Source organism: Pinus tabuliformis, chromosome 6 (assembly GCF_031772625.1).
Source record: "Pinus tabuliformis cultivar Carrire ecotype Pingquan chromosome 6, CPIR1, whole genome shotgun sequence".
In the NCBI taxonomy this organism is placed as follows: domain Eukaryota; kingdom Viridiplantae; phylum Streptophyta; class Pinopsida; order Pinales; family Pinaceae; genus Pinus; species Pinus tabuliformis.
The window spans coordinates 389,433,146-389,457,113 of NC_142292.1; positions in this window are offsets into that span (position 1 = coordinate 389,433,146).

Here is a 23,968-nt window from a genome sequence, read left to right on the forward strand (position 1 = left end):
AATTTGTGAGGGATAGGATAAGTGTCACCAGCCATAACAGTATTTAATGGCCTGTAATTTATTACTAGTATGGGCACTCCTTTGATTTGTTCAGACAAATTATTCACATATAATCCATAATAGTTCCATGGGTTTTCATATTCTCTTATTTGTGTTATCTTTAGGAGATCTTGGATTTCTCTTTGGCAGAATTTTCTATATTCTTTGTTCATTGGAATAGCTTTGTTTTTACATGGCTTTCCTTTGTATTCATCTTTGTAGGGCAGTTCTACAAAATATTATTTTTTGTGCCAAAAGGCATTAGGTTCCTTTACACAATATTCTGCCTCTAACTGTTTTTTCAATTCTTCTATTTTTCTTATGACTGAAACTTGTTTTAGTCCTTCATCTATCTTCAAGTAGGATTTTAGGTCTTTGAGTTCTTCTAGCCTTTTTTTTTATTTTCCTAGCTCATGCATGGCTTGGACCATTGTACAAATCCTAGGGGTGGAGACAAATGGTAGTGTGATGGCTTGTAAATACCCATCTTGATTTGGAACTGAAATATAATATCATGATCTGCCTGTTTGTGCTATTTTATCACTCTTAAAATAGTTGAATCACAACCATTAATTATCAACCAGGGTAGGTATTTTATTTCAAAGGAGTCTGCACTGTCTGTGTCGATACATGAACAACTAGGTAACACAAAAATGTCGTTGAACACACTTGTAGAATTTAAAACATTCTTGCAGAAATGAAACTCACACTTGCAAAAATTAAAGAACACACTACAGAAATGAAACTCATTCAGCAAAGAAGAAATTCACACTTCATAAGCTTCAGAAAAGAAATAGGTGCACCATGTGTTATTAACTAGAGTGCAGCAATAATATAAAACAACATACCATAAATCTAAAAATAGAAGTGTGTCTATTCCACAATATATGCAACGACAATAAGAAATTCACATCAACATCTAAGAAAATAAATATACTACTAATACTGTGATCCCTGCTAAAGAGGAGGGCCCTTCCTCCCTAGTAGGGTGCAGGAATGGAATGAAACTACTTAAAGATTCAACACAGGAATTGTAAAATCATCACCAAGTACTTGTTGTATTAAAATAGTTGAAAGATACAAGATCAAAATATCGGTATTGTTCCAGATGTTTCTGTCCCCTTCTCATAGGACTAGGCCTTTTTATAAAGTCTTACAGAGCCCCAAAATTAGGGAATGAATCAGTCATGAGAATCTCATGATTCTCATGTTGATCGATTTAACAGAAATGAAATAAAATAGAAGTTGTTACAACCATTTTTCAATTAAAGAACTATTATGGTTACACCACTTTTTATAGCTATAACTACTCAGGTATTTTCAACCTTCCACATAGAGTTACATCTCACGGTCTTCAACAATTATCTCTAAAATAGCAGCCACGATCTTTAACAGTTTGCAGTGTAGCAGTAGCGTCATAGTGTAACAACAACTCGTGGTGTAACAACATGTAACAATAGCAGTTGTTTTCCCATAGTCTTTAGTAATTACAGCAACACCTGAAAGAAAAACATCCAAAAGACCTCTTCCATAATTGCCCTAGTTAGTCATTCCAAAAATACATTGTTTCTTTCGATACTTAACAGAAAATGGCATAATAATATGTCAGAGAAAAAGATTTCTTCTTGACTAGGGAGAGTGACATTATGTCAAGGGATTGATGGATTCGGTGAAGGGAAATGACCAAAAATAAGGAAAAAGGTGCCTAAAATATCCTTAAACACTACACCCAACATTTCCATCATTCAATTTTGCTAAACTATGAGGTTCAACAATGGCTAAAAATGGATTTCCCAAGATGCAGTTGCAACACACTCCTCCCACATCTACCCCAAGTAACCGGCCAACCGGGGTAAACATGTGACGAGAAGTAACTATGATATGATTCGACCTCCTAAGTCACCTTAAGGAAGTGGAACCGATGGAAACACACCATACATACCTTCCACATCAGTGATAGGACTCACAGGAACCATCCCAAACTCTGAGGTAACCAACCCTTGGGTCCCACTGACATTTTAGACCGTTTAACCCATGGACGCTCCCTTGACATGGGCATGCATGTGTCCAAGAGGCTCTAGATGCTCCCATGGCATGGGTATGCTAGCGTCCAGGGAATTTTTTGCCCAGTGTTATGCCTGCCTCCCTGGGATTTGAGCCAATTTTTATGGCCCAGAGCGCAGTTCACTACCTAGAACTAAATGACACCTTCACAATAGAAAGATAACAATGGAATAATGATACAAATGCAATCACTTGAACAAGTACTTGACTGGACCCCTACTAGCCATGATAGGCATTTCATCAAACATGTCACAAATATGTAATCTATAGGTTTAAACAATAGATTTGATCATAAGGGTCTCATACTCATTTGAGAATCTTTAAGGATCATTGATTCCTCAACACATTAGCTACAGTTTCATCCATTAGGTCATAGATACATTGTTCATTCATTTACAAGTAAAAACATGATGAGAGCCATATATAGCCATTGTCATAATACATGTTCATAACCAGCCTCATAACAACATAAATACCAAGGAAAACTCAACCATATCATCCACATATGAACCAATACAATACTCATGAAATAACAAGGAGAAATAACTTCATATTAATGATGCAAAGGCCAACCATTGGTGGGACTTCCACATACCACCCGACCATAGACATGGCTGAGCCAAATCTCTTTTTAGTCAGCCAGCCATGAGCCATATTCTAAGCATGAATGTGGGGTCTCATAAAACACATCAAATAAAACCATTCAGGGCTTCCAGAGGACAAGCCACCTCAACCCATCAAACAGTGATTCCACCTCATGGTCGGACATCACAAAACCATCACCAGATTGGTCTCTACCTAAGTCTTCCAGGGCTCCAGAGCATTTGTTCTAACCAAGGCTCCAGGACTAGTAACTCAACCCACAGCTACCATAGGGCTCTAGAGCGTTTGTCCAATCAAGGCTCCGGGACTAGTAACTCAACCCACCAAGGGCTCTAGATCATTTTTCCAACCAAGGCTCCAGGACTAGTAACTCAACTCAAGTTGTTACAGGGCTCCAGAGTATTTGTCCAACCAAGGCTCTAGGAACTAGTAACTCAACCCAAGCTAAAGGAAACATGAGAACCAACCAGAAAAACAAATAAATAAACCCAAAACACCATGGCTATCCAGGAAATGGAAAGGCTAGGAAAATCCATTGTCAATCCAGGAAATTCTCCATGCCAATGACAGATCATGATCAACAAACCACATGCATATGCCATGCATGCCAAAACTAGTGAGGAAAACATACATGCAATTTGGTACCTGCAAGCATGTATGATCGCTGCCAACTCAAGATCATGTGTTGGGTAGTTTTGCTTGTGGTCATTCAGTTTATGTGACTCATAGCATACGACATGTCCATCCTGCATAAGGACTCCACCAAGTCCTCTCTTGCAAGCATATGTACATACTACAAACTCTTTATCTGGATCTGCAATCTTTAACACTGGTGCATGTGTTAACAATTGCTTGAGCTGCTCAAAACTGGTCACACACTCCTCTATATATTCAAACTTCTTACCTTTCCTATGCAATGATGTGATAGGATAAGCAATCTGTGAGAAGTTCCTGATGAACCTCCTGTAATAACCTGATAACCCCATGAAAGATCTCACCTCATCCACATTCCTGGGAGTTTCCCACTCCATGATAGCTCTTACCTTTTCTGGGTCCACTGCTATGCCATCCTTGGAAACCACATGTCCCAAGTAGTGTACCTCAATTTGAAAGAAATTGCACTTGCTAAACTTAACATACAACTGATGCTCTCTCACCAATATCAACATTGTTGCTAAATGCTCGGCATGTTCCTCTTTAGTTTTAGAATATACCAATATATCATCAATGAACAAAATAACAAACTTGTCTAAGTACAAATGCAACACACTATTCATCAAGCACATAAAGATAGTTGGAGCATTAGTTAAACCAAATGGAACTACAACAAACTCATAATTCCCATACCTGGTCCAGAAAGTTGTCTTGTAGATGTCCTCTTCTTTAATGTGTACCTGATGATATCCGGATCTTAGATCAATCTTCGAGAACATTGTTTCTCCCTTCAATTGATTGAACAAGTCATCAATCCTTGGTAACGGATACATGTTCTTGATGGTCACTTTGTTCAACTGCCTGTAGTCAATGCACAATCTGAGAGTACCATCCTTCTTCTTCACAAACAGTACCAGTGCACCCCATGGTGATACACTTGGCCTAATGTATCCCTTGTCCAACATTTCCTTCAACTGTAGCTTCAACTCTACCAACTCTGAAGTGCTCATCTTGTAAGGCGCCTTTGATGTCAGATTTGCCCCTAGCCCCAACTCAATAGAAAAGTCTACTTCCCTAAGAGGTGGAAATGTTGAGTTATCCTCAGGAAATACATCCTAAAACTGTTATAGAACTGGGTACCTTCTCAAAACATATGCATCCTCAAATTATTTACCTTTGTCACTAAAAATGTGCACTTCAAATAATAGACACTCTTTCCCGCGACTACACTTGGCCTGCATAGTTTTCACCATCCTAACTGATGTTTCTTTCTTCTTATCGCGCAAAATATTTGTTCCCATTATCATCCAAGTACTCAATGGCTTTGTGGTAACAATCCACCTTGGTTCTATGAAGGTGCAACCAATCCATGCCCAACAACATACTGTATGATCCCAACGGTAATACACTCATGTGTGTTGATCTAGGCATACCATTCAAATCAAATGTACAAGCTCTTACCCAATTATGAACTCGCTTCTTTGTACCTGCAGCCAACTGCACTAACCAAGACTCTGTATGCACTTCTTTATTCAAACCACACTTATCCACTAGGTTAGGATTAACATAACTATAATTAGATCCAATGTCAATCAAAATAGAAACAACTTAATCACAAATTTTACCGTCTATCTCACTGATAGATACCTGATGGTTTTCCTTTCCGTTATCCTGCATTGCACATATCCTAGGAATACTCTACCCAACATCTCCCACTGTCTGTGCCTCCTGAGCACTGTAGATCTACGGTCTACCACCCTAATGTTGTGGACAATCTCTCTTGCGATGAGCTCCTCCACAAGTCCAACATTGCACGGGATCTTTATTTTGTTCCTCATATCGAAGTACCTATCTTCTGTCAAATGCATTAACTTCTTAGATGGCACTGCATTCTCTTTATTACCTATACCCTGAGGTCTTGCTTGCTTCTTGTCCCATTTTCCTTTATTCTTATCATTACCCTTCCAATTTGGTTTAATCTCAGATCTGCGCTTCGATTGTTCATAGCAATGCTTTAGCTTTCAGATAGCCTCCTCCAATGATCTAGGCTCATCGAATTCAATCATGTCTTTGAATGCAATCAGTAATCCACTAATGAATCTCTAAGTCTTGGTATTCTCCTCCTTTAGGTAAGGCACATACCTCAGTAGCTCCAAAAACCTGCTAGTGTACTCCTCATCTGTCATCGATCCCATCTTTAGCTCATAGAATTATTTTGCCATGTCATCAAAATATCTCTCCGATAGGTACTTCTTCTTGAATAGTCTCTCAAACTCATTCCAAGTCAGGTCCTCCTCATGAATACCTTTGACATTCTTCACATCTTCCCACCAAATATCTATTTTACCTTTGAGACTGAATGTAGTTATTTTGGCTTTCATGTTCTCTGAATAATCATGCAACCTAAATAACTTCCTCATACCAAGAAACCATGCCTCTGCATCCTGTGATTTCTTCATCTCTCCATCAAATGTAGGTGGTTTTGCTTTCTTAAATTCATCTGGAAAGTATCCCCTATCACCCCTCCTGTAAGGATGATAATGATGATGATCATCGCGCCTATCTAAACCATAACTAGATTAGTACATGTGTTTGTCACCTCTCCTATCTGGAGTATTCAACAACCTTCCATCTCTCATCGTGTCATCTCTATCCGACCTATGACCACCATGAGACCTACTTCCATATGCCTATTAGTTATGTCCTCCTTCTCATGATTGATCCGAAGGGGTCCCTATCGTTGCAATTCTAACAAACTCTGAAGTATCACTGCACTTACCTTTGCTTGTTTCTTCGGTGCTTGTATGATTTTGTCATTGTTTGCCTTACAACTCCTTATTTATGCCTTTAAAATTCTTAGTGTGTCTTCCAAATTAGAAGATTAGGGGATTTTTGAGGTCTAAAATGGGCCTCGTAAAGAAATTATAAAATAATATTGTAAATAATAAAATAAAATTATATTACATCATCAAATTTTAGAGGGAAAAAAGACAAAATTGTTTTTTCAACTCGTATTTTCAACTTATCTTCATATGGATTTATTCAAAGTTTGAGCGTAAACACTCGTTGGATGCAAAATTTGTTTCCTCATCCAAGGAGTACCCAAGTTGCATACTTTCGATAGACGTTTCTATAGGAAAAATGATAAATAATGAAAAATGTGATTGCAATCACGTTTTTCATGTATTTCTCATTTTTCATGTAGTAGGGTCCATCAAAAGTATGCAACATGGGTACTCATTAGATGGGGAATTAAATTTTCATCCAACAAGTACTCCCGCTCAAAATTTGAATAAAAACTTAGAGAGATAAGTTGAAAATACGAGTTGAAAAAATAGTTTTATTTATTATTTTTTAATCTTTGTACATTTTTACTCCAAAAATGGTGAATCATCCCCAATGGTTGACATCATCATCTTGAATCCTATTGGCTCTTATAAAGTTTATTTTGGTTGTACATTTTTCTTAGGAGGCCCATTTTAGACCTCAAAAATCCCCTAATGGAGTTCCCAACACCACGTTGCTCATATGATCCATAGGGAGAGTCTCGAGAACTGTAGTATACCACCATACTAGTAATCTTTGATATTCTTCCTGCAAAGTATATCATGTCATCTAAACCAAATAAAAATAAACCAACGTACCTTAGCATAATTCGGGGAAGATACCTCATCTGCAATATCTCTAAATCAGTGTAATACATGTATAACATAATCATGACATCATATAAAATATAACACATAATCATATAACCATATAACCATCATTCTAGCCAGAGTCCAGTGATTAGTGCATGACTATATCAACCACACATACCATTGTACACTTGACCACATGTGAATACTAACGCGCATAACAATGCATAATCAACCATACACTCATGACAACACACTCCACAACAACACCATCAACTTCCCATGGCGACCTCACTACAACCATGAATCATACCATACAAATGCAACAAGCACATGGTCTTACAACCCAAGAAACACATATGCAACCGACATGAATGCAAGACCAACACATAGCCCATCTAGTTCGAGGGGTGAAACATGCTCTGATACCACTCTGTGACACCATCCTCCCACATCTACTCCAAGTAATCGGAAAACCGAGGTAAACATGTATGATTTGACCTCCTAAGTCACCTTAAGAAAGTGGAACTGATGAAAACACATTGTACAAACCTTCCACATTAGTGACCATCCCAACCTCTGAGGTAACCAACCCCTGCGTCCCACTGAGATTTTAGACCATTTTACCCCTAGACACTCCCTTGATATGGGCATGCATGCGTCAAGGAGGCTCTAGACACTCTCATAACATGGGTATGCCAGCATCCTGAGACTTTTATGCCCAGTGTTGTGCCTACGTCCTCGGGATTTGAGCCACTTTTTCTGGCCCAGAGCACTGCCCATAACTAAATGACCCTTCAAAATAGAAAGATAACAATGGAATAATGGTACAAATGCAATCACTTGAACAAGGGCTTGACTGGACCCCTACTAGCCATGACGGGCATTTCATCAAACATGTCACAAATATGTAATCTAGAGGTTTAAAAAACAGATCTGAGCATAGGTGTCTCATGCTCATCTGAGAATCGCTAAGAAGAATTGATGCCTCAACACATTAGCTACAGTTTCATCTGTTAGGTCATAGATACATTGTTCATTCATTTACAAGTAAAAACATCATGAGAGTCATACATAGCCACTATCATAATACATGTTCATAACCAGCATAATAACAACAAAAATACCAAGGAAAACATGGTCATATCATCCACATATGAACCAGTACAATACTCATGAAATAACAAGGAGAAATAACCTCATAATAATGATTCAAAGGCCAACTAGTTGTGGGACTTCCATGAACCATCGACCATAGACATGGTGATTCAAATCTCTCTTCAGCCACTCACCCCCGTGTCATATTCCAAGCATGAATGTGGGATCTCATCAAATACATCAATAAAAACCATCCATGGCTTCCAAATGCCAAGCCACCTCAACCCATCAAACAACGATTCCACCTCATGGTCAGACATCACAAAACCATCACGAGATTGGTCTCTACCCAAGCCTTCCAAGGTTCCAGAGCGGTTGTTCCAACCAAGGCTCCAAGACTAGTAACTCAACCCACAATTGTCGACGGGCTCTAGAGCATTTGTTCAACCAAGGTTCCAGGACTAGTAACTCAACCCAAGTTGTTACAGGGCTCCAAAGCGTTTTTCCAACAAAGGCTCTAGGAACTACTAACTCAACCAAAGCTAAAGGAAACATGAGAACCAACCAAAAAACAAAGAAATAAAACCACAACACCATGGCTATCCAAGAAATGGAAAGGCTAGGCAAATCTAATGTTAATCTAGACAATCCTCCATGCCAGTGACAGATCATGACCAATAAACCACATGCATATGCCATGCATGCCAAAACTAGTGAGGAAAACATACATGCAACTCGGTACCTACAAGAAAAACCCATTGTAGTTGCTGATCCCGACTTCCTCTTGTGCTTTCCTGCGCTTCCTTTGTCTTCTTGCTCCAAAACTCCAAGTATGGTACACTCTCCAATGTTAGTTTTTGCAGCATCGGATGTGTTCTAGCCATGAAATTTGGTGGAGAGGCTAGAATACATGTATTCTCCAAAGCCCAGAAATTGTTTTTGAAAATTCCACCTAGAGACAACTTAATTAAAATAATTAATCAGTTTGTAATGTTTCCTGAGTCTAAACTTAGGGAATATGATTAATTAAAGGGTATTACTTAATTCATAGTGATAATCTTCTAGAAAAATACATGGATCGAGTTCTAGTTAATCTTAGCCATCGATTAAGTTTTAATCATGGTCATTGATGTCTCAATGAGAGATTATAAGAAGAAACTCGATAGGGCTAGGAGGAGACACACCAACAGTTCAATTTCACTAGCAGGTTGATTTCTTGAGTAGCAGCGTTGAGTTGTTGGAGAGAGATCTAGTGAGATCGAAGTAGTGAGAGAGGGGCAGGGATAGTAATGTCGAAGGGAGATTTCCTAGTTCCAGTGAGTGCATTACAGATAGGCAGCGCAGTGCTTCAGAGGGGAATTTGTATTTTGTTGGGGAGAAGCAGTGATTCAGTACCATAAGTCAGAGAGAGATTCTGGAGGGTAGGAGGATCCATCTTCTAGAAAACAGTTGATCACATAGCGAGAGGGAAGCAGTTTTGAATTGTGGGACGCAGTGCTGCGTAGGCTGACTCAGTGAATGCGCAGAGGCAACAAAGAGCAGCTCAACTTGAGCCAAGGTCTGTGTCAGATCGCTAGTGGGAGTGAGATTTTTCTCATTAGATTTATTGTCAATCATTTCTCTGTATGGATTGCTAGATTTGAGCATCCATAGTTTTGTACTCATATTTATTACTGCATAATAATAATACCCTCAACCGTTGCACCCATTTTCCCAAGTTGGGTGTTTTCGGGGACTTAGTCCAAAAATAATTGTGTATTTGTGTGTGTGCATTTATTCTTCCAACATTTTTATTTCTTCCGCAATATTTATTTTGTGAAGGTTGCAGTGTATTTAATTCGATATTTGTCACAGCACACATCAAGTAACTTGTTTAATCGAATTAACAATTAGAAGAATTATAATCAGTTGTTGTAATAGGATTCGGGGTTTGCTGAATTTCCACATGGTATCAGAGCACAAATTGTAAGTCAGAGAGTTCAGTAGCAGAAGGGAAGAGGAATTTCAAAGCTCTGCATAGGCAACAGTTTGAAACCCTTAGACGCGGTGCAATTCTTGTCCAGGAGGGTCAATTTTTGAGGAAAATTTTATTTCTCTGAGAGAGTCAACGGAGAATAAATTTTCGAGATCAAAGATTATGAGAGGCAGAGAGAGAAACAATATTTTCCTTGCAGATCATATCTTCAACTAGGACGTAGTTATTTTGCATCAATTTGCTAATGCAAAATAACGTCAAGAGGAAGAAAGATCACACACTCAGGGAATTCCTTCCTCAGGGAACTTCTAGTCCAGAAGTTTGATTTTTTCACTATAGAGCAGCAGTAGTTGTGAGCATATTTTCCCACTCCAACAGGGAGTGCGTAGCGCCAATGAGCAGCTATGCAGAGGAGAAGAGAAGGAGTTCGAATTTTTGCAGAGATGGCATCAGCAAGGCTAAGAGATTAGGATCGGTTGGACGAAGCCTCCAACTACTTGATCTGGAAGAAAATAATTTCATGTCTTCTAGATGAATATGAACTCAAAGGCTACTTCGATGCAATGGTAGTTATCCCATGGATGTAGATCAGATGAATACCTACAAGAAGGAGATGACGAAAACAAAGAGGTTGATTCTCGATGGGGTACGAGTTCACGTGGTGTCTCACATAGCGGGCAAAGATAGTCCTAGGTAGATGTGGGTAGCTCTCGCTACACTATACCAAGGATCTTCCAAGCAACGGAAGATGTATCTTGAGGAGAAGTTGAAATGTACAAGGATGCAGAAAGGGGAGTGCATAAACCCGTTCCTCCCTAAGATTCAAGATGTCCGAGACCAGTTGTCTACAGTAGGGTTATCACCCTAGCCTATAGAATTGGTGTTGTTAGCTCTAAACAACGTTTCCGAAGACTCGCAGGGCTTCATCCGGAGTATTCTGGGCAGAGACAAGTTTCCTGATTGGGATTGAATGTGGGTTGATCTGTAACAGGAAGAGCACCATCAGTGGCACCAGCAACAGCAGTGGGACGAAGCAAGTGAAGGAAGAGGAGAATGTGGTCCTCACATCAAAGGGGCTGCGGGAGCACCACATGAGGAAGAAAGACATTTCCAAGGTCAAATGTTTCAGATGTGGTGAGATTGGCAACTACAGTACCCAGTGTCCTCTCAGGGAAAGGGACAAGGAGGAGAAGCAGGACCAGGTGGAAGCTCATGCCAAGATCGACAGGTTGTCCTCTAGATTGGAGGAAGAGTTTTCCATGATCACTGATATACCTCCAGGAGTGAGGTGGGGTGATTTGGTTTTGTAGCCCCAAAGAGCTACAAGATTAGCAGGATTCTTGAGGAGGTTCACCTCATGAATCAATACCTTCCTAGGGGAGCCCATAGCATGCAGTAGCAGGATGGATTAGTGGCAGATGGTGCAATCAGATGCCGAAGTGACATATGCAGTGGATAGTAACGGTCAGATACTGGGAAGCGTAGTGTAGAGTTGACAGCAGTGCAGTTGGCATAGAGCAAAGTCAGCAGCATCACAGAGGCTTCAGTGACAGTGCAGAGACTCAGGAGATAGATGCATCATATTGATCACAGTTGATTCAATATTTTGGATGTTTTTCAGTTGTAGTTGTACTGGCATCAGATGGAGAGGGAGTTGCAATGCAGATGCAGTGTTGGCAAAAATTCAGCAGGGCTAGCAACAGCATAGATGCAGAGTATATCAAAGTTGTGCAGTAGTTGGTGCGTAGCAGTAGCCATACATCAGCAGCGTAACATGAGATGATGCAGAGACAGGGTGTTTCTTCAGTAGGTTGCAGCGCTAGAACACATTCCTCGCTAAGAGGAAGTGTTAGTTTTTGTAGCATCGGATGTGTTCTAGCCATGAAATTGGGAGAGGCTAGAATATGTGTATTCTCCAAAACCCAGAAATCATTTCTGGAAATTCCACCTAGAAATGACTTAATTAAAATAATTAATCAATTTTTAATGTTTCCTAAGTCTAAACTTAGGGAATATGATTAATTAAACGGTATTAATTAAGTCACGGTGAGAATATTCTAGAAAAAGACATGGATCGAGTTCTTGTTAATCTTAGTCGTCGATTCAATTTTAATCATGGTTGTTGATGTTTCAACGAGAAATTATAAGAAGAAACTTGATAGGGATTGGAGGAGACACACCAACAGTTCGATTTCTTTGGCGGATCAATTTCCTAAGTAGCAGCGCTGAGTTGCCGGAGAGAGAGCTAGTGAGCTTGAAGCAGTGGGAGAGGGGCAAGGATAGTAAGGTCAGAGGGAGATTTACTAGTTCCGGTGAGTGCATTGCACAGAGACAGTGAATGCCACAGAGAGGCAATGCAATGCTTCATAGGGGATTCTGTATTTTACTGGGGAGAAGCAGTGATTCAGTGCCAGAGGTCGAAGAGAGATTCCAGAGAGCAGGAGGATCCATCTCCCAGACAACAGCTGATTAGATAGCGAGAGAGAAGCAATTCTGAGTTGTGGGATGCAGTATTGTGTAGGCTGATGCAGTGACTGCGCAAAGGCGGAAAAGAGCATTTAAACTTGAGCCAAGGTTAGTGTCGGATCGCCAGTGGGAGTGAGATTTTTCTCACTATATTTATTGTCAACCATTTCTCTATATGGATTGCTAGATTTGAGCATCCATAGTTTTGTACTCATTTTTACTATTGGATAATAATAAAACCCTCAGCTACTGCACCGGTTTTCCCTAGTTGGGTTTTTCCAGGGACTTAGTGGAAAAATAACTATGTATTTGTGTATGTGCATCTGTTCTTCCAACATTTGTATTTCTTCTGCAGTATTTATTTTGTGAAGGTTGCAGTGTATTTAATTTGATATTTTTCGTAGCACACAAGTAAATTGTTTAATCGAATTAACATCAGTTATTGCAACATGATTTGGGGTCTGCCAAAGTTTCACATCCAAGGGTGCTCCAAGAAAACTTTAAGTGTCCAAGAGTATGAGAGAGAGAATAGAGAGAGAGCTCCAAAACTGAACTGACAAAAGTCTACATACTAATCCTCATAAGCTTTTTTATTAATGAAGCCTCTATTTTCTTCATTTTCCATTATTTTCCTTCAATTTCCTCTTCACATACAATATATGACCTTTCACCTCCCTTTTCTCCCAATTTCCATTATTTTCATAAATAAATGTGCCAAAATTCCATTTTGTCTTTCCAAAGCCTTTTCCATTGTCTTTGTCATTGCCTTAACCATTAATTAATCACCAGTGATCCCCATCACTATATTTTTGCCCAACATTCAACTTGGAAGACGTGTCCCGTCAACCGTGGTTATTATTTGTCTTTATTAACTTTTATTACATGGATTTTTCACTAGAGTTGTTACAACAGTCTATTGGGATACTTCCTACTGTGAATTTGACATTAATGCAATAATTTTCTAAACAAACAGTGACTTTAGGAACTTCATATTAGAATTTTTACTCTTGTGTTCCTAGCCCTATGACTTCTTTTTTTGCCTTTGTCCAATATTTTGTAGGGATTGATTCTTTGTTCAATACATTTATATCTACCTGTGTGTCTAACAAAGTCTTTAAGGTAAAGACTTCTCCCTATATCTGGAATGTAAGCATAACATGATTTTTCTGATTTTGTACTGTCACAATTTTCATATTATTTAGCCGTAAATAGTCATATGATCTGACTTCATATATGTCTACATTTGCATTCTTTTTTAAAGAGGGTGGTTGTTCTAAGATTTCATCTTCTTTCATTTTACCTATTTCTAGTCTAGAGACCTAAGCTTTGATTTCACTAATTTCTTTTTTCAGACTTCTTATCTCTTGACTAACTTCATTTATAGTAAGAATTATTTGTTTGTCTTGCCGGTGTATTCTTTGAAATGATTTAGTATTTTTCTCATAAGAAGCATCAACAAAAAGGGCTTTTGGTGCAATACATTTTCCTGAATTTATTGATGTAGAACCTTGGTTCTTGAGCATGGTCTGTAAAAATGTTTCCATCAGTTTCTCCTTCATTTCGCCTTCAGGAAGCATTTTTATTCTAGCTAAGGCTTTTGCTTCATCATCATCAGAAATGTGAGCCATGCAGATTTTTAATTTATGTTGTAGATTAGGCTCCTCTTCAGAGATATATTTAGAATCTGACTCTGAATTGCTGCAATGGAAATTGTTTGAATCTATACATTTGCACTGATCAACAACAAACACTGCATCATGATCTTCTGAATATTCCAAGTTAGAAACGCTGAAACTTGAAGTCTCAGTAGAATCGCAACAATTTTGTCCTATAACATGTATTTCTTCTTTAATATGAATGTTAAGACAATTTTATGCTTTGTGGAATTTGGACCCACATTTATAGCATTGAACTGAGGTTAGTGATTTTCCTTCTTTTCTTCTTTGTTTGTCTCGCTGACATTTCTTAGCAAATTCTTGTGACCTTTTTCCTCTGTGTAGCTTAGATTGTTCCCCTGGGACATTTATTTGAGGTATGGCCATGTTTCCCACATAACCAATAGGTAAGTTTGTTACAGGCTGTTGGAAATAATACTGAGAGGGGGGGTGAATCAGTATTATCAGATCAATCAAACTTTTCAATTTCATACTCAGAAACATATACGCTACTTCAATTAAGTGAACCCGCGTGTACACGCTACTGTGTCTAATGAAACTCGCGTATATCCAGAGATCTTATAATTCAGTTAGCTTAATCTTCAGTAAATGCATCAGATCATTATTAAGCATATTAACAGTAAACAGGTGCATAATAATAGAACAGAACATCACACAAGAGCCACACACATGAACACAAAGATATAAGGTGGAAACCCAATGTGGGTGAAAACCACCTGCTGCAAGTCATCTCAATCTTCTTCTTAATAAGAAAATCCTTTTACAATATTTGTACTGGTGCAGTCTTATACCAGTACGGGAGCTACAACCCCCTTTGCTCTTGTACTAGCCGATCCATTTACTAGTACGCAGGCTGCTACCTGCTACAATGCTCCAAAGATCTCCTTTAGCTTTTGTACTAGCTTAGATACTAGTACGTAGGTGCTTGCCTACAATCTTCTCACCTCCAGGTACCACGTTTCATCAATTTTCAGACTGGATACACAGAAGCACAACACATAATCTGTAAGGCCACTTTTCATCCAATTTTCATACTGGATCCATAACTATCATTGAAGCTCAAAACAATCATCAAACTCTGAATCACTGAAACCCTGTTAACAACAGTCATCAGAACACAGAGCAGACACAGAACTCTGTAATAACCATCAGATCCATCTGCAACTTCAAATATCAAGCTTTACAATGTATACGCTACTTCGATGAATCAAACCCGCGTGTATACGCGCTTTTATCAAAGACAACCCGCGTACAGATCTAAAAATAATTTCTCATAACTTGCAGCTGTACCAGACATCAGTCATACTCATAACACTTATAGAACAATACATGCGTCAGTATGTAGATCTAGAATAAGCATTATAAAGATAGTTCATTTCAAACCATTTGATCTCGATCTCTCCTTAGATCTAGTTCTCCATCAACAGGTGAGATCTCTCCTTAGCTCAGATCAAGCAATGCATCATCAACCCATAACCCTGTATATTGGATCTAATGCTTCATCAGATATTCAAGACATTTCAGATCCACTTGCCTAATGATTTCCTTCCCTTTATATAGCCTTAGGCCTTGTTCAATACCAAGAGCCAAAACCATAGAAATCCAATACCATCAACTTCAAAACTAGGGATCGACACGCCCGTCGAGACACAATGGTCCGAAACCATAGGCACAACTTCCAAGGACTAACCGCCATGGACCAAAGGTACTTTTCCACATACACGCGCTTTTTCTGAAGCCAACCTGCGTGTACACGCGACTTGGGCTTAACAAACCTGCGTGTATGAACTTTCTCTTCTTCTTATAGTCTGATCATCAATTCCTTGCTGCTGACCTTCTGTACTATGATTTGTCATCAGTGAGGTTTGCCATCAAGGACAATACTTATCTCATAATGCCAACAATCTCCCCCTTTGGACTTGATGGCAAAGCTAACTTGTCACACTTAGAACTATCATCTGATTCCTTTGAGCTATCCTCCATCAGTCACATCTGATATCTCTTCTGAAGATTCACCCAGTTATACATAAGTGAGATATTCTTCTATGAGAGGGTTGCCATCAAGTACAACACATGCATCATAATGCCAACAATCTCCCCCTTTGGACTTGATGGCAACAACACCAAATCACTCTCCCCCTTTGACATCAAGGGCAAAGGGTGGACCAAGATATTCTCTTCCTTTGCTGAATCATTCCACTATCCATACTCCCCCTGAGTACCTGCTGAAATCTCTGAATAATCTCCCCCTTTGTATATGCCAAGGTGTACCAATCTGTCAATGCTCCCCCTGAGTACATGCCAAGTCTCTGTACTGCTGAAGTGTGTTGTTCATGCTCTTCCTGACTGTAGGCAAGATCTGCAAAAGATGTTCTTCAAGAAGAACATGACTCTATACATCATAAAAGACCTTCCTATCACCAAAGACTCATACATACATCCATCTCTCAACTAAGTGAGGATATACAAAAATTGACTCATCCACCCAACCAAGTGGGGATACATCAAAAGTTTACATATGACAACCAATCATATTGCATCAATCATCCCAGGCATAGTGGGGAAACCAAAATAGGCCGTTACATGACCTTGACACCATGAAAGAGATACCACAAAAGAGATATATGACATAGAGACGAACTAACTAGAGCAAGACTTATGAAAGTCACCAGCAGCATCTGATAATCACCATTCAGATCAGTAACCAAGAGATCCTTCTGTTCTCCTTTCGCCTTTGTTCCTCCTGAAATCAACACCAAATGTGAACTAGAACCAAAAGCTTTAAGATAATGCCAACAATGCATCATTGGAAGATTATCTGCTCCCCCTGAACCTGTGCCAGATGATCTCTGTCAGACCTATATCAGACTTTCTGCAACCAACATCTGTCCCTGCTGATTTCCTTCAAATCTCCATATACGCGTCTGTATACACATAAACAAGCGTATATACGCAGATATCCCTTACGCAACACGCGTACACCATATACGCGACTATCCCCTTGTAAAACGGCGTATGCACGCGGATATCCTTTAAACAACACGCGTACTCAAATTTCCATATCAGCAACCTGTAAATATCCTGTAGAGAATAGGTCATCAACCTATAACAAGGTATGTCTGCATCAATTCATCCCTTTGAACAGAATTCAGAGTCATTCACATTGTATCATGTGTGAAACCACCATAGCCCTTTCATCAAGCTCTACATGATCCAAGTATCATTACTTGGGAACATCTGCATCAATTAACATATGTAAGTATAAACCTATCATCATATAGATAAGAACTCATCACCATGTCTCCAATAAAGCAACTTTGAGTAGTCATCCATGTATCAGCATTATGTATCTTGAGCTCAAGCTCATTTGACAAAACTTCTTGATATCATCAACAGCAACAATCCTTATCCACAAGAGTGCCTGCATCATAACTGTATGATCTTTATGCATATGACAACAGCAGTATATAAGTGACTCATCATCAAGTGAGGAAGATGTGTATTCAAGCTTTGTACGTCTCCTTGTCCTTATGAAGATCACCATGTAAGCACCATATATGCATCATCAAGGAATCAACCATAAATCTGATCTGAACATCTTCTATGTAACTTCAAGAATCATATGAGAGTTTATCATAGACAACTCACAACCACATCATAGCAAGATATATCATTTAGCCATATAAGAATCATCACCAAGGATTATTAACCATAATGCCAACAACGAATTACTAAAGGCATATGCTCCCCCTCAACCAGTGCCATCTGTTAGATCTGATCATGCATATATCAGCAATAAGCATCAAAACATCATCATCCTCAAGTTAGGATCAAAGACACTTCTAGATATCATACAAGTAACAAAACATTTCCACACATCCTCAGCAGACTGTAACCAATAGAGCAAATAACAGACTGAATCATATCAGATTCTTTTTCTGATCCTGTTCCCACTGCTTTTCCTCAGACTGACATATACGCGACTTTGCAGTGTCTAACTCGCGTATATACGCGACTTCCCTTCAAGGAACTTGCGTATGAGATTCAGAACGCTGAAGTTTTACACTTTCAGCTCCCCCTGAGTCTGATATGTCTATGCTGTGCTGTGTCTCAGTACATTGTGCTGACTGTACTTCCTTCTTCCTCCATATCTTCAAGTGTGATGAGGTTTTCTCCTTTTGGTGTGATGTCCATCCTTTGTTCCTGCATTCCTTTGCTATATGTCCAAGCGTGTTACATGCATAACATCTTACATATTTCATATTCCTCCTGTAGCAATCAGCAGCTTTGTGACCAAACATATTGCAAGCAAAGCAATATCCATTAAAGTACCTTGATTGAGATGACCTGTCCGCATAATAGTCTTGAACTCTTCTTCTTCTACATCTAGCTGCAACATGTCCAAGATTATGACATACATAACATTCAATATTATTCATAGGAGGAGTAAAGGATTTTCTTTGAGGAGTCTCTTTCCTTGTTTGTTGATGGGATTGACCTTTCATCTCCTTGTTGATCATTTTAGTTTTCTCTTTAGAGTTCCTTGCCTCACCTTGTGAGCTAGATTCACCTTCAACAGATTCATGAAAACCAAGACCAGTCTTGATTGCAGGAGACCTTTGACTACTTAGAATATCATCCAAGGCTTTAGTACTATCTTGAAATCTCAAAAGTTTATCCTTTTCTTCTAATTTACCTTTCAAGATATTTACCTCAACTTGAAGTTGTTCCTCCTTTTCTAGACATTGCTTCTTCATGTCTTCTCCATCTTTTCTTCCTTCTTCCATTTGTTGCCTTAGATTGAGTATCTCCTTTTCTTGCTTTTCATACAGATCCTGCTGAATTTGACGAACTCTGAAGGCACATTCCAACTGAGATTTTAAGCTGGTGACTTCGTTTTCTTGTTTTGCAATAGCTTGGAGTAGATCTGTATTCTGCTTCTTTGATTCTTCAAGATCTCCTTTTAGTGAGGGGATTGTAGCTTCAATATTTTCATAGTAGCTGGATCTATCTTTGAGTTTCTTGATGGTTGTGCTTCTTTCGTTGACTTCTTTTCTTAATGATGTCACTTCATGCTGCAATTTTTGACATTGGTCTTCCTTGTCCTTGAGAAGCTTTCTCACCTTGTTTCCTTCTTCTAGTTGGGCCTTTAGTTTGGTAACTTCTTCTTTGAAAGCACATTCCCTTTTGTTCAATAGATCTTGTTGATCTTTAACTTTGTCTGTAAGCCTTCTAAACATTGCCTCTATTTGACACTTTTCTTGCTCACCCATAAAAGCATGTTCAGTAGTTTCACTATCACTTCCATCACTTTCACAAGGAAATATAGCAGGAACATCAGAGGATAACACATTCATACCTGATAATGATTCTGAATCTGATTCTGAATCTGAAGAGCTTCTTATACCTAATCCCCAATCGACTCTCCCACTGTCATAGTCCTTCTGAGATGTCTTCTTCTTCTTATGAGCTTTCTTCTTAAGCTTCTTTCCCATTGTTCCACGGATCTCCTTCAAGCGATCAAGCTTCTATCAAAGGACCTGCTCCGATACCAATTGTTGGAAATAATACTGAGAGGGGGGGTGAATCAGTATTATCAGATCAATCAAACTTTTCAATTTCATACTCAGAAACATATACGCTACTTCAATTAAGTGAACCCGCGTGTACACGCTACTGTGTCTAATGAAACTCGCGTATATCCAGAGATCTTATAATTCAGTTAGCTTAATCTTCAGTAAATGCATCAGATCATTATTAAGCATATTAACAGTAAACAGGTGCAGAATAACAGAACAGAACATCACACAAGAGCCACACACATGAACACAAAGATATAAGGTGGAAACCCAATGTGGGTGAAAACCACCTGCTGCAAGTCATCTCAATCTTCTTCTTAATAAGAAAATCCTTTTACAATATTTGTACTGGTGCAGTCTTATACCAGTACGGGAGCTACAACCCCCTTTGCTCTTGTACTAGCCGATCCATTTACTAGTACGCAGGCTGCTACCTGCTACAATGCTCCAAAGATCTCCTTTAGCTTTTGTACTAGCTTAGATACTAGTACGTAGGTGCTTGCCTACAATATTCTCACCTCCAGGTACCACGTTTCATCAATTTTCAGACTAGATACACAGAAGCACAACACATAATCTGTAAGGCCACTTTTCATCCAATTTTCATACTGGATCCATAACTATCATTGAAGCTCAAAACAATCATCAAACTCTGAATCACTGAAACCCTGTTAACAACAGTCATCAGAACACAGAGCAGACACAGAACTCTGTAATAACCATCAGATCCATCTGCAACTTCAAATATCAAGCTTTACAATGTATACGCTACTTCGATGAATCAAACCCGCGTGTATACGCGCTTTTATCAAAGACAACCCGCGTACAGATCTAAAAATAATTTCTCATAACTTGCAGTTGTACCAGACATCAGTCATACTCATAACACTTATAGAACAATACATGCGTCAGTATGTAGATCTAGAATAAGCATTATAAAGATAGTTCATTTCAAACCATTTGATCCCGATCTCTCCTTAGATCTAGTTCTCCATCAACAGGTGAGATCTCTCCTTAGCTCAGATCAAGCAATGCATCATCAACCCATAACCCTGTATATTGGATCTAATGCTTCATCAGATATTCAAGACATTTCAGATCCACTTGCCTAATGATTTCCTTCCCTTTATATAGCCTTAGGCCTTGTTCAATACCAAGAGCCAAAACCATAGAAATCCAATACCATCAACTTCAAAACTAGGGATCGACACGCCCGTCGAGACACAATGGTCCGAAACCATAGGCACAACTTCCAAGGACTAACCGCCATGGACCAAAGGTACTTTTCCACATACACGCGCTTTTTCTGAAGCCAACCTGCGTGTACACGCGACTTGGGCTTAACAAACCTGCGTGTATGAACTTTCTCTTCTTCTTATAGTCTGATCATCAATTCCTTGCTGCTGACCTTCTGTACTATGATTTGTCATCAGTGAGGTTTGCCATCAAGGACAATACTTATCTCATAATGCCAACACAGGCTTCTTGCTTGTGTGTTCCATCTAACCATAGTAATGGGATCTAGGGATTCTTTTGTAATATCTCTTTGTTCCTTTTTATTTTTGAGGTTTTGCAAATATATCTTTTCTTTTTAAGACTTTTTTCATGGTATTTTTCACTCTTCCTTTGTACAACTAGTTCATCTAAAGACATACCATATTTATTGCATATAGATTTTCTATCAAGTAGCCTTGACAGTTTTTGTATGGACTTGTTTACTTTCATATTTATACATAGGCCTACCAGGGCTTTAGTTATAATAGTATATATCTCCCCCCAAGTATAGGACTCATAGGGGTTTTGAAACACATTATGTATTTTCAAATAATCTACAAACTTTGAAAGAAGGGTTGCAAGATAAACCTGTTTCAATAAAAGATTTTTACCATATTTTACTTCATGGATCCTTTGGACCCAATCTCTTTGGAAATCTTCATATTGTGACATTCTTTTGCATTCACTGTTCATTAACACTAGAGATACTTGTCAAAAATCTACTATGTCTCCGCACCGCACCTCTATTTCACATTTATACTCACCTTTAAAATAAATATTGATTTTTACTCAACAAAAAAAATTAAATTGCAAACATCTTCACACAACTCTAATATAAATCCAATTTCTCCATCTTTAAAGTATGTTAAATGTGAAAGCAATATTCTTTTGAAAGAAATAAACTTTAATCCCTCGTTCCATCTCAAACTATCATTTATTAAATCCCTTCTCCCTCATTCGGAATGTACTATAAAATCAGCTTGGTTTAGTTTAACTACTAATGCAAATCATTATTTGAATACCTTATTATGTCTGTAGCTGGCAAGATATAATGTATTCAGTTTTTCATTGACTTGTTATTAGTTTTTCTTTGACTAAAAAAATTAAAATCTATCCAAAGTTTAACATTATGAAATTAAATTTATTATTTTAAATAAAATTTATTTCTATTTATCTCAAATATGATTGGTTAAAATGTCTCCCCTCTTATTGTGTAATGATCACAAGAATTGACTTTTGTGTACTTGATTATTAATTACTATGTACTATATCACTAATTACTATGTACAATAAATATAAATAATTTGAAAAATAACATTATATATTAATTACTATGTACCATAAATACAAATGGTTTGTAATTAAATTCAAAAATTCCATTTTCTCATTGGTGTAAAGTATTGAATAGATAATTTTCATGAGTTGTATTTTTTAATTTAAAAATAAATTTAAAAAAAAAATGTAAAAATAACATGTATACAATTTGTACAAGTGTCATTATATCAATATATACTCTAATGACATGACATGTGTACAATAATATGAGCATTATATAAAAAAATTGTCATCCTCTAATATTAAATAAATAATGATTAACTTGTTATCATTCTCTTCAATGTCAATTATATATATATATAACTAATTTTTATCTACTAAAAAAATGTTTAATTATATAAAAAAAATCAATAAAAAAAAGTCAAATAAATATTCATATAACTTATTTTACAATTTTATTATTGTTTGGAGTACATACAACACATCATGACATTAAAATATTTTAATGAGAAGATTTTCACATTATAGTATTTTTGTAGACGCGTTGGGAACCAATGAGTAACAATGAACCACACTCGTTGGTTCCAAACGCGTCGACAAAAATACTATAATGTGATCTCCACCGAAAATCTTCTCATTAAACTTATCAATCACAGAGGCTTAAATTCAACAATTAAAATATTTTATTAAACTAAGTAGCAGGAAGGCTAACTCTGATTTACCCATATTCTCCCAGTAAAATTTACACTTAATTTACATTATGGATTATGGATTGGGGATTTTTTAAGTGCATGGTACCCTAATAATCATTATCCTATCTCAACAAGATTGGTTCACTAGACTTCCTAATTAAAGAGTTTGGAAGGCCGGATGGTCATGAAAGATGTGATCGTTAAGTTTTTAGCGGTATATGCATTTAAGGCACGGGCATAGCCTGTACTATCAAATCCAAACGGTTAGTGAAGGATTTATGGACATGTTTGTTGAATTTACAGTCATTCTCATGCGCGCCATTTGCATTTGCATTTGCACAAGCTGAGTACCTGGACATCAACATCTGAAGCAATGAGATGCTGGAACAATGTGTTTGTAAAAGTGCCAGGTTGGGGGTTTTGCTTCTTCCACCAACAGGGGTTTCATACTTTACAAAAAGTGCTAGTTTGGGGATTTTCTTGTTTCTTCTTATTCTGTATAAAAGTTCTATGTTGAGTATTTTATTTGTTCCACCAGCACGGGATTTTTCTCGTACTGTAAGTCATTACAAATTTTCTCATCGTCATTTTGGACACTGCACGCCAAAGTAAAACTTTCACAGATAGAAAATGCAGTTTCCCATCCATGTTGCTTTTATATTTAATATCTCTTGGGGCAAGGGCCATCAACTGGGTCATGAAAATGACAAAATTATGACCACCAAATGGCTATCGAAATAAAATCTCGCAGATTGGAAATGCAGTTTTCCATCTGTGTTGCTATTATATTCTAGTATTTTTGGGGCATGAACCATCAATTTTGTCATGAAAATGACAAAACTGTGAACATCACCTGGGGCTGATGGGCCTATGGCTGTGAGAACGTTGTGAAATCAGTGGCAGGGATTATGATGAAAGCAAGAAGCAAATAAATGAA